This window comes from Ixodes scapularis, unplaced genomic scaffold (assembly GCF_016920785.2).
Source record: "Ixodes scapularis isolate PalLabHiFi unplaced genomic scaffold, ASM1692078v2 PGA_scaffold13__105_contigs__length_92229423, whole genome shotgun sequence".
Taxonomy (NCBI): domain Eukaryota; kingdom Metazoa; phylum Arthropoda; class Arachnida; order Ixodida; family Ixodidae; genus Ixodes; species Ixodes scapularis.
In genome coordinates, this window is record NW_024609839.1 from 92,133,800 (window position 1) to 92,145,069 (window position 11,270).

Sequence of the window (11,270 nt, forward strand, 5' to 3'; positions counted from 1 at the left end):
AGGGTTAAAAAGAGGAGAAAACGTAAGAACAGGTATAAAAAAACAGCACAATCAGACATTGGATATATTAACATGCAGGGTGGTAGAAATAGGTTAAAATGGGAAGAGGTAGAGGAGCAACTAAGAAAGGAGGATTTAATGGTGTATGGGTTTGTGGAAACACATCTCAGAGACATGGAGCAGCCACCTTGCAACCCTGACTATGTGTGGGAAGAATGCAACAGAATGGAGGGAACGAGGAAGGGAGGTGGAATTGGAGCATTTATTAAGAAGAATATGAACTTTCAAAGGATCAGAAAGGAGTGCGCCGAACATTTGTGGCTGAAAGGAAAAGTCGCTGGGGAATCAACAGTCCTTGGAGTGGTTTACTTATGGACAGGGACAGGTGCTAAAGAGGAAAACAGAAAAATGATTGATTGCATATCAAGAGACATTAGTGAACTAGGGGAAGGCTCCGAAATAATTATTATGGGAGACATGAATGCCCATATTGAGGGTCTGGATGGGTATACGGACTCAACTGGAAGCATATTACTAGAACTGGTGGAAAAACATGACTTAGTTTTATGTAGTACCAGTCAGAAGTGTGATGGGCACATAATTTGGGAAACTGGCAATCTGCATTCAACTATAGATTACGTACTCATGTCACACAAAATATATCGTAAGTTACAAGTAATGAAAATAGATGAAGAAGGTTCCAAAAGCCTTGGTAGTGATTACAAACGTATTAAGCTGAATTTTGCCAGAGAAGTAAATGCTGAAACTAGACAACATAATTCAAACCAAACTTTCTGCAGCGACAAAGAGTTGGAAATAGTTGTTGAAAGAATAGAGGCAGCGGTTTCAGGGCAACGGTATACAGATTGGACCTATGAGAGCCTAACTAGGCTTTTTGCTCTAGAACTAGACAAAGTTAAGAGTAAACGAAAGGGGAAGCAAGGACATAGACCAAAAAGCTGGTGGGACAAAGAAGTGAAGCAAGCGATACAAAAACGTCAGGAAGCCTCTAGAGAACACAGGTATTCCAAGCGTAGTGGGGCGTCCGAAACGGAAGTAAAAAGAAAATGGGACAATTTTATAACATGTCGCCGAGAGGCATCCAGTTTGATCAATGCGAAAATTCAGAGAAAGGGTGAGGAATGGATGAGTAATGTAAGTAAGAAAGATAGAAACGCTGCCAAGAAGTTTTGGGAGCACTTGAACTCACTCGGTGAAACAACGCAAGCTAGACAGAGGTTCATACTCTCGCATCAGGGAGATCAATTAGAGGGAGATGATGCGATACAATATATAGGAGCAGTGATGGAGGAGAAATTTCGGGAACGGTTACATGTGGAAGATAGGAGAACCGAAGGAAGTAGCAGTCCAGTTTGTGACATCGCGGATTTTGGACAAAGAGAATGGGAAAAGGCGGAACGAAGAGTCCCTAGTGGCACGTCGACAGGCACAGATGGTATCCCTATCAAGCTGGTGAAGAATTTGGGTCCTAAATCTAAGGCAAAACTAAGGGAGGTAGTGAGTACCATGATAACAAAAGGAAATATTCCAGATTAATGGAGGCTTAGTAGGATGAGTATGATATATAAGGGAAAGGGAGATAAGTCTGATATTAGGAATTATCGTCCTATAACCGTGACACCGGTTATTTACAGGTTGGTAATGCAGATTATAAAGAACAGACTGGAGGAATGGGTAGATTGCGAGGGCATACTGGGCGAATTACAGAACGGGTTTCGAAAACAAAGAAGGTTGGAGGACAATTTATTTTCTCTAACACAGTGTATAGAAATAGCGCAAAAAGAAAACAGACAGCTCTGGCTGGCATTTCTGGATATCAAGGGTGCCTATGACAATGTGAACCAAAGAAACCTGTGGGACATAATGGAGAACTTAAACCTAGATGAAGGACTAACAGCACTATTAAGGAACATTTACAAAGATAACAAGGTGATTATAACATGGGAAGGAAAGGCGACAGGGAAAATAGAGATAAGACGAGGCCTTAGGCAGGGGTGCCCGTTATCGCCTTTGCTGTTTATGTTGTATCTGAGAGGATTGGAGGATAGACTAGAGAAGAGTGGGCTTGGGTTCAACCTTTCTTACAGTAAGCTAGGCCAAAAAATTCAGCAATCCTTACCGGGATTGATGTATGCGGATGATATTGTACTAATGGCTAACAACAGGACAGAGTTGCAGGAATTAATGAGCATCTGTGGTAGGGAAGGAGAGGAATTAGGTTTAGAATTCAGTAGCGAAAAATCGGCAGTCATGATTTTTAACGAGGATGAAGTTGAGAGGCTGAAGATACAGAATATTACAGTTGAGAGAGCTAGTAAATACAAGTATCTAGGAGTATGGATATGTGATGCTGCAGAATATCTCAGAGACCATGAAAAGTATATAAGAGGTAAGGGCAACAGAAATGCAGCTGTAATGAAAAATAGAGCACTTTGGAATTACAACAGGTATGAGGTGGTGAGAGAGATTTGGAAAGGGGTCATGGTGCCTGGCTTGACTTTTGGAAACGCAGTGCTATGCATGAAATCCGAAGGAGTAGGTAGACTGGCTTTGGGGGCACATTGCAAAACGCCAAACCAGGGAGTACAAGGAGACATGGGATGGGCATCATTTGAGAGCAGGGAAGCGGTGAGCAAGGTAGAATTTGAGGGTAGGTTGAGGCAAATGGACGGGGAGCAATGGGCACGAAAGGTTTTCAGCTATTTATACATGAGGAGTGTAGACACAAACTGGAGACAGCGCACTAGGAAATTAAGAGGAAAGTTTTTGGGCTATAGCGAAGATACGGAAGAGCAAGTCTCAGTTAAGAAGAAAGTTAAGGCCACAGAAAGATATTGGTGGCTAGAGAGAATGCAGACAAAGACGGCTCTGGAAAGCTATAGATTAAACAAGAGTTATTGCCAAAGAAAGCATTTATGACAATTCTAGGGGAAGCTCATTGCTGTTTGAGGCAAGAACGGGTGTTCTGCGAACCAGAACATACAGAGTGAAGTACCAGGAAATTGATACAGTGTGCACTGCTTGTGGAGAGGAGGACGAGACGGCTGAGCACTTGATACTCTACTGTAAAGGGCTTCACCCTATGCCTACCGAAGACAACATAGATTTAATAAAGTCATTGGGTTTTAGAGACAGCGAAGGGAGAGTGGATTTCAAGACTGTAGAGATTACCAAGCAAAGATTAAGGGAATGGTGGCAGAAATCGAGAGAAAACTAGGTATTTTCTTATCCACTGATGGCAAGGGGGTTTCATAGCCTCACTTTCTTTGCACTGCGGAGTGAATATAGATTTCACATTTAAATATTCTAAGCTTAAATGGTAAAACAAAATGGCTAGGTGGCGTAAGCTACCGCCCGATCCAAAGGGCTCAGCCGTATTCATCCATCCATCCATCCATCCGTCTATTGGCGAGGGGCTTGCCGATTGCTGGCCTCAAAGGCTTCTTCCTGGCGCCGGGTTACTGCCGCCTGCTGATCTGGATGTAGGTGATCTAGGGCCGACCGAATCTGCCGTCCAAAAAGAAGCTCTGCGGGGCTCCTTCCAGTGGAAGTACTGGGAAGGCAAGACGGGTTGACCAGTCGCCGCGAATGATTTTCTTCAGTGATTTCTTGGTCTCTTGAACCATCCTTTCGGCTTGCCCGTTCGAGGAGGGATGGTAGGGTGCCGCAAGGACTTGGCGGATGCCATTTCTACAAAGAAACTCTTTAAAATCCCCTGAAGTGAAAGCAGTACCGTTGTCCGACACCAAAACATCAGGCAATCCATGCGTAGCGAACAGCGTACGTAGAGCTGCGATCACTGTCGAAGCTGACATGGACTTGACTCGTTGAACTGGTCTGTGGTGGCATGCCGGCCGCGAGACAGTGCGACAGTCCACGCGAGCGCCGGCTGCTGCGCGAGCCAGGCCTCCTTCCGCGTGCCCCCATTCGGTTACGGCTGCTCGACCTAGAGCACGTACACAACATTGTGTACGTGCTCTAGGTCGAGCAGCCGTAACCGAATGGGGGCACGCGGAAGGAGGCCTGGCTCGCGCAGCAGCCGGCGCTCGCGTGGACTGTCGCACTGTCTCGCGGCTGGCATGCCACCACAGACCAGTACACGACAGGTACCAAAAGGTAAAAGGGTGATAGGCATGATCTGTAGGTTAAGAAGGCTACAATCGGTGTAGAAGGCCGATACTATCTAAAAATTTGAAAACATTAGTGTGTGTCACAAGTGGATCATCACTTAAGAGCAGAGCTGGGTGTATAGTCGGTTACAAGTCAAGACAGTAGCGGCAAATGCCCCTCAAAGGGAATCTTGTATTCCTCCGCCACCAATCGCGTCCCGTTGTTTCCGTGACGTCACGACCTGGCCGAACCAATCTTGTTCTGGCAAATGAATATTTTAAACATGGCTGCCGGGCAGATTTTCTACGACTCCAGTATCTTGCAGCAATTATTCTGTTTTTTAATGCGGTTTTTCACTTACCCGAGCATACGTCGCTAAGTCGTAACCGCGTCCACTTTTATTCGCAATAGGTTCTGCGCGACAGCGTGAGAATCCAGCGATGGCATTGCCATCGACAATTTCGATGCGGGAGTAAGGCCTAGCATCGTACATACGTCGAACGCCGTCTGCTTCTCTGCCTAAGGTTGCGCCTCAACATCGTGACGGCATCGGCTTTTCTTCGCAGTGGTTTCCGTGGAGCGACGTTAAAATGCAGCGGTCACCAAACTCTTCTTTATAACTGTAGTGGGCTGTGCGGGAGGGGCATAAGTGAACCGCGAACACAGTAAGTGTGTTCACCCGATTTCGCCTGTATCTTTGCTGGCGTTAATAAATAGACTGCCAACTGAAATGACGCCTTCGAAGTAGTATGTATTCATCTGTGAAATGTGGCGTCCTTGTCAAGTTTCCGCGTCGCAATCACCTGCACGGTAATCAAATAGTACGTTATTTGAAGCAATAGTGGAAAGTTTTGAAAATTGCGCCAACCTACCTTAACGATCTGGTCGTTTAGAGGGGACTGAGCTATTATATTTGAACTGTCAATAAAGTACAATTAAGGTTTGGTGCAATGTTGGTGCAAATTCATCATATTTCGGCAAAATGTAGCAGGGTAAGCACTTTGGTGCAGCAATCATATCGCTGTAAACATCGGGGACTGCTAGTTTAGAAAACAAAAATGCTGTTCGTTTTTCTAAAAGTTTTCCTGCGGCTGTCATCACAGACGTCAACTATAGATGGAATTGGGCGGGAGGGGGGGGGGGGGCAGCCGCCTCCCCCCCTTAAATTTTCCGGGAGGAGCAGAGCCTCCCCCCCCCCCCCCCCCCCTTTCCACAGCATATGCCGGGCTCCCATCCCCTTTCTGGAGCTCCTGGGAAAAGGAAACACACTCGCCTCCAGGACCTACGCCTCATTCACCTCATATGTGTGCCATGGCGAGTGCTCGCGAGTCTCGTCGGGTGTGGCCCATGAGTCACAGCAACGAAAAGAAAATGAACTGCAGACACTTCATTACTATGCGAGACATTTGCAGAAAGTCAATTCCAGGCGAAAAAAAATAGCAATCAAAATGGAAACAAGCCTGCAGGTGGCAGGAAATACGCAGTAAGACTCCCTCGGCGACGGCAATTGTTAAGGCGGTAAATCCGCTCTTGTCCTACAAAATGAACAGAGAAATGCGAAAAAAGAGCTCCGGCGCCTTACAGTTGTGGTGTCGGATGCAAAAAGAAAGCAGGAGCAAGACGAAGGGACTGATGAAAAAAAAAAAAAAGAAAAGTGGTCCCCCCATCGCACAAGTGACAGCAGCTAAATACCTTTTTTGACGATCAAAGGCGCTTTAAAAAATGCCCCCTGTTAATCGTCAAAAAAAAAAAAAGACATGTTGATAAGACAACTAAAAGAACATAAAAGACGAAAGAACATCTGCGTGTTGTCGGCGATGTGTAGTTGTTCTGTGGCGGAAACAGGCGGCCAAATTCGAAGGAGCCACCAGACACCTCAGAGAAAGCGCAGAAGCTTCAGCGACCGACGACCGCGGACTCCGCCTGGTTCCCTACCGAGCGCTAGCCTGGCTCCACGGTAGCTCTGTACTTGGCCCTCAACATTACGAGGTGGTGGTGGACAAGAAGCGATGTCTTTTCGTTTTTTGAAATGGGATAGCCAGACCAGCATCAAGCAAGCCTCGTGTTTTTCTTCTTTTTGTTTTGTTTAAACAATTCTTCTCTTTTCTTTTTTAGTGGTCTTTCTGTCTTTAATACTTTCACTGTCTTCGTACCAATCACCTTCAACATTTGAGACACGAAGGAGTAAGATGGGACTCCGCATGTTAATACTGTTCTAACAATATCACGAACAAAACGATAGTAATTGCTATTTTAGTCGGCGGCCTGTCATCTTCACGCAACTAACTTTCGCCACTTTCGGCAGGACACGCAGCTCAGTCGCTCCGGCAGTCCTGTTACTGGGCTCGTCATCATTGCTGCCGGCCGCCGACAGATGAATGGGAACTGACGCAGCAACCGTCGACAAACGCCAAGCCACGTGGTCATCCCCGGCCGTCATCCGGGCAACCGGAGTAGACGCCCATAACATCGGATACCGCGGCTCACCTCGGCGCAGTCGGCGGCCTGTCATCTTCACGCAACTAACTTTCGCCACTTTCGGCAGGACACGCAGCTCAGTCGCTCCGGCAGTCCTGTTGCTGGGCTCGTCATCATTGCTGCCGGCCGCCGACAGATGAATGGGAACTGACGCAGCAACCGTCGACAAACGCCAAGCCACGTGTTCATCCCCGGCCGTCATCCGGGCAACCGGAGTAGACGCCCATAACATCGGATACCGCGGCTCACCTCGGCGCAGTCGGCGGCCTGTCATCTTCACGCAACTAACTTTCGCCACTTTCGGCAGGTGAGCGTCCATTTTTGTAATAATGTTTGAATAGCTTCTGTTTCTTTTCTGCCGCCGACTGCGACAAGTGCATTTGTGAAAATTTGATTCTTTTTTCCTTTGAGTGTTTTTTCCATGTGCCTTTGAAAAAAGAAATTAATTATTGTTTACTTAGAAATGGCTAATTTAGACGGAACTGATTGCATTGCATGCTTCGCGCCTCTGCCCACGGACGGAACTTTTATAAAATGTTTCTCCTGTAAACATGCATATCATCTCGATGCGTGCTCCGGCATAGCTGACAGAACCTTCAGGTCGATGGGAGGTGCGAAGCGCGAGAAATAGATATGCCGTACATGCAGAAATCGCGAAAGCAGATCAGTCATAGGCACAACAGGGGAGGCGGTGTTACCACCAGAAGACGATGCTGTTTCCGCACAACTGGCACAAATAAACGTAAAACTTGAGTTGCTCCACTCCCTGAAGGCTAACGTTGACCGGCTGTGTGAGCTTCCAGCCAAAGTGGATGACCTGCTTTCTTTGAGACCATCAGTTGATGCAATGAAGGAAACAATTAAGGGACTACAGGAATCAGTCGGAAAATGTGAATCAATGATGCAGCTGGTTACTGCAAACGATAAAGAGGTGAAGTTGCTCCGTTCCGAGGTTGAAGCACTCCAAACAACGGTGACAGATCAAACGGCAATGATAGAGCAGTTACAGGCGAACGTAAACTCATCCGAGCAATATAGCAGAAGGTGTAACATGGAAATACACGGTATTCCTTGCGCGAACGGCGAAGACCTGAGTGTGACTATGGCCGACCTTGCGGTGAAACTGGGGCTCGCGACCCATACCCCCGATAGAGTAGTAGCTTGCCACCGCTTACGCTCTAGGCGTGAGGGGGCTGCCCCCATTTTGGTGCAGTTCACCTCAGTGTCGGTAAAGGAACACTGGATGAATGCTCGCAAAAAGTTGGCCACCCTTTCTCGGTCTGAAAACCAGCAGAGGATATACTTTAATGAAAATTTGACTCGGACAAATAAGGACCTCTTCTGGCAAGCGCGGAACAAGGGAAGGGAAAAATCGTATAAGTTTGTGTGGGTTAAGAACTCCGCCATTTTTGCGAAAAAGGACGAGAACTCATCGCCAGTGCGTATCTCTAGCACTAGGGACTTGGGAAAAATAGTATAGAAATGGATAGCACTATACTAAACTCTGATTTCTCAACGTTTATTGACTCATTTCCGCCTAGTGCTAGTTCGCTCACGGTTTTACATGTAAATATCAGAAGCATTAGGAAATACTGGGACGAATTTCAACTCATTGTTGGGGCAACTGACACCGTTGTTGACGTTTTTGTCCTAACCGAAGTAAATGTCCGGGATGTGGGCGTTTCTCGAGGTCAGTTTTCTCTGCCTGGTTTTGAGGCTTTTTTCCTGACTCGCAACTCATCTAGAGGAGGAGGAATAGCTGTTTATGTTAAAAACACCTGGTCAGCAAGTACCATAGACATTACGCTCGAACATGCAGAATGTCTGACTTTAAAGTTATGTAAAAACAATTTCGTAGTATCCCTTCTGGCAGTTTATAGACCACCATCAGAAAATGTGCGCAACTTTTTAGATGAGCTAAGCGCGAGTTTACAAACTATGGTGCCTACCGATAAGCTTTGTATGGTGGGTGACATAAACATTGATTTACTAAAGCCTTTCAAAAGTGCCGTCTGTGATTACTTAAATATTCTGGCAAACTATGGTATTGACAGCGTAATTCAGACGCCTACTAGAGAAGAATACTTGTCCAATCAAATTGTTAGTTCTTGTATCGACCATATAAATATCAGGAACTCAGGGGTTCCTATATTATCAGCCGTTATCAAACATAAATTGGCAGACCACTACTTTGTGGCATGTCGAATATACGCCGAGTTTATTTCTGAACCATTAGAACGACAAAACCAAATATTTATAATGAATGCAAGTAATTTTGATAGATTAATTTCTAGATATGACTGGAATCGGGTCATTGAAAATTATAACTGTCACGATGCCTACTTAAAGCTGGTTGAAATATTTTCAAGCTTCAGAGCCATGAGCACGAAAACTGTTACAGTTAAAAAACGCAGGCCAAATCGACCGTGGTTAACTTCAGACGTTCTTTCTGCTATAAAAGAAAAGGATATTTTATGGGCACGATGTCGTCGCTCTCCACAGAACAAGGAATTAAAACTGCAATTTCAGGCACAGAGGAACCGTGTAAATGCACTCATTCGCTCAAGAAAGCGTCACCATTTTCATGATAAGTTTTTTCAATCACGATTTGATGTTTTGAAGACGTGGGCTCTTGTAAATGAAGTCAAGGGATGCTCTACTAGATCGTCTATTGACGATACAATTAAGAAACATTTTGGAAATGACATGTCACATGTTGCGGAAAGATTTAATCGCTTTTTCGCGTCGGTTTCGGGTGTGCTGCATGATGAAGATGTCATGCCCTCTAATCTTCAACGCTCCTGCTCAGCATCCGCCTTTTTACCAAACATTACGGCAGAAGATTTGCATACGCTTTTATTTAGTTTTAAGCTCGGCAAAGCACCCGGGGCAGATAACATTCGCCTTGCCGACTTACGGCGCAATCTCGATGCACTAAGTAACATCCTGCTTTACGTATTGAACGGAATTATAAACAGTGGTGTAATCCCTATTGGTTTGAAAAGTGCAATTGTTAGACCCATTTACAAAGGGGGTAAGCGTGACAGTGTTGAAAGCTACAGACCGATATCTATTCTGCCGTGTTTAGCCCTAGTGTTCGAAAAGCATATACTGAAAACAATGGCCATGTTCCTTGAGAAGTTTGATATGTTATCACCGTCCCAGCACGGCTTTATCTCTGGGCGTTGTACCGACTCGCTTCTTGAGGAATTAGTTGACACTTTAAATGAAACGTTTGACAACAACAAACATGCCTGCGCACTCTTTTTAGACGTTTCAAAGGCATTTGATTCTATTAGTCATAAAGTACTTCAGAAAAAAATTCACGATTACGGTTTCCGGGGGCCCTTTTTTTGTATTCTTGAAGATTTCTTATCGAATCGGACGCAGCACGTTTCAGTTGGCAAAACCAGCAGTGTCAGTATAAATCTGAAAGCTGGAGTGCCTCAGGGGTCTGTTTTATCGCCACTCTTGTTTAATCTTTACATAAATGACTTAGCCAAAGCTGTTTCCGGTTGCGATATTTATCAGTATGCCGATGATACTTTGTTAGTTTCTCGGCATATTAATTTGTGCAGTGCGATTTCTTTACTGCAAACCAATGCTACCCGGGTAATAGACTGGTTTGAGGCAAATTGTATTAAAATTAACATCGATAAAACAAAACTAATGTGTTTCAGGAGTCCCCTGAAACGCAAATGTCCAGAAATTCCCTTTGTGTTGCACTCATCGAAATGTACGCGCTGCATATGTCCACCTATTCAATTTGTTCCTTCCAACAAGTATTTAGGAATCTCCTTCGACAGTGATCTGTCGTGGAATTCCCATCTAAGCTATGTTGCCAAGCGTCTGCGAAGTGTATCATGTATGTTGTATTCTACAAAGGCCTTTTTTCCATTTTCTGTTCGCAAGATGATAGTCAATGCTTTAGCCTACGGGTTGCTACGGTACGGTATTACTATTTATGCAAACTGTTCAGTGCTGTGGCAAAATAAAATCGACACGATCCTAAAAAGTATTTTGAGGGGTGTAGCGTACGCATCTATTTCTATGCCGAGTAATGAATTATTTGCATCCCTGTGCCTGCCGCGTTTCCTAGCTCTATTTAAAAGATGTGTAATTAGTAAGCATATCTGGCAAAGTTCTTTTAAAACGCCTCGTGTAGTGGAACGTGTCTTGAGAGACGGTGAACGTTTCATAATTCCACGTGTTTATACAAAATATGGAAAACGACTGCGCTCATTTTATGTACCCGAACTCTTTAACGGCTTACCGGACACGTTTTTTGGGATAACCACAAAGCGCCAATTAAAAAAAACTATAAGAGCAATATGCTAAAGTCATACTTACGCTCTTGTTTTCCAGTTTACATGCACTGTTAGTCCCCTTCGGCTTTATTAATTTGACCCTAATCTTGAATAATCTGCAGATAGACCCCGATGCTGAATTTAAGCTTGGTTTCCCTTTTGGCCTTTGCCTCCAATATGAAATAGCAATAATTGTAACACGTGCTTGTCTCCAGTTATTGACAGGGTTTTTGTCTGCGGTCTGGTGGTTATTTGGTTTAGTTGTGTATGTGCTTTATATATAAATGAGTGTTTTGCGGGAATTTGCATATGTATCCTGACTGCTGTGTGTGTTTTTTTTTTTCCTTTATTTTT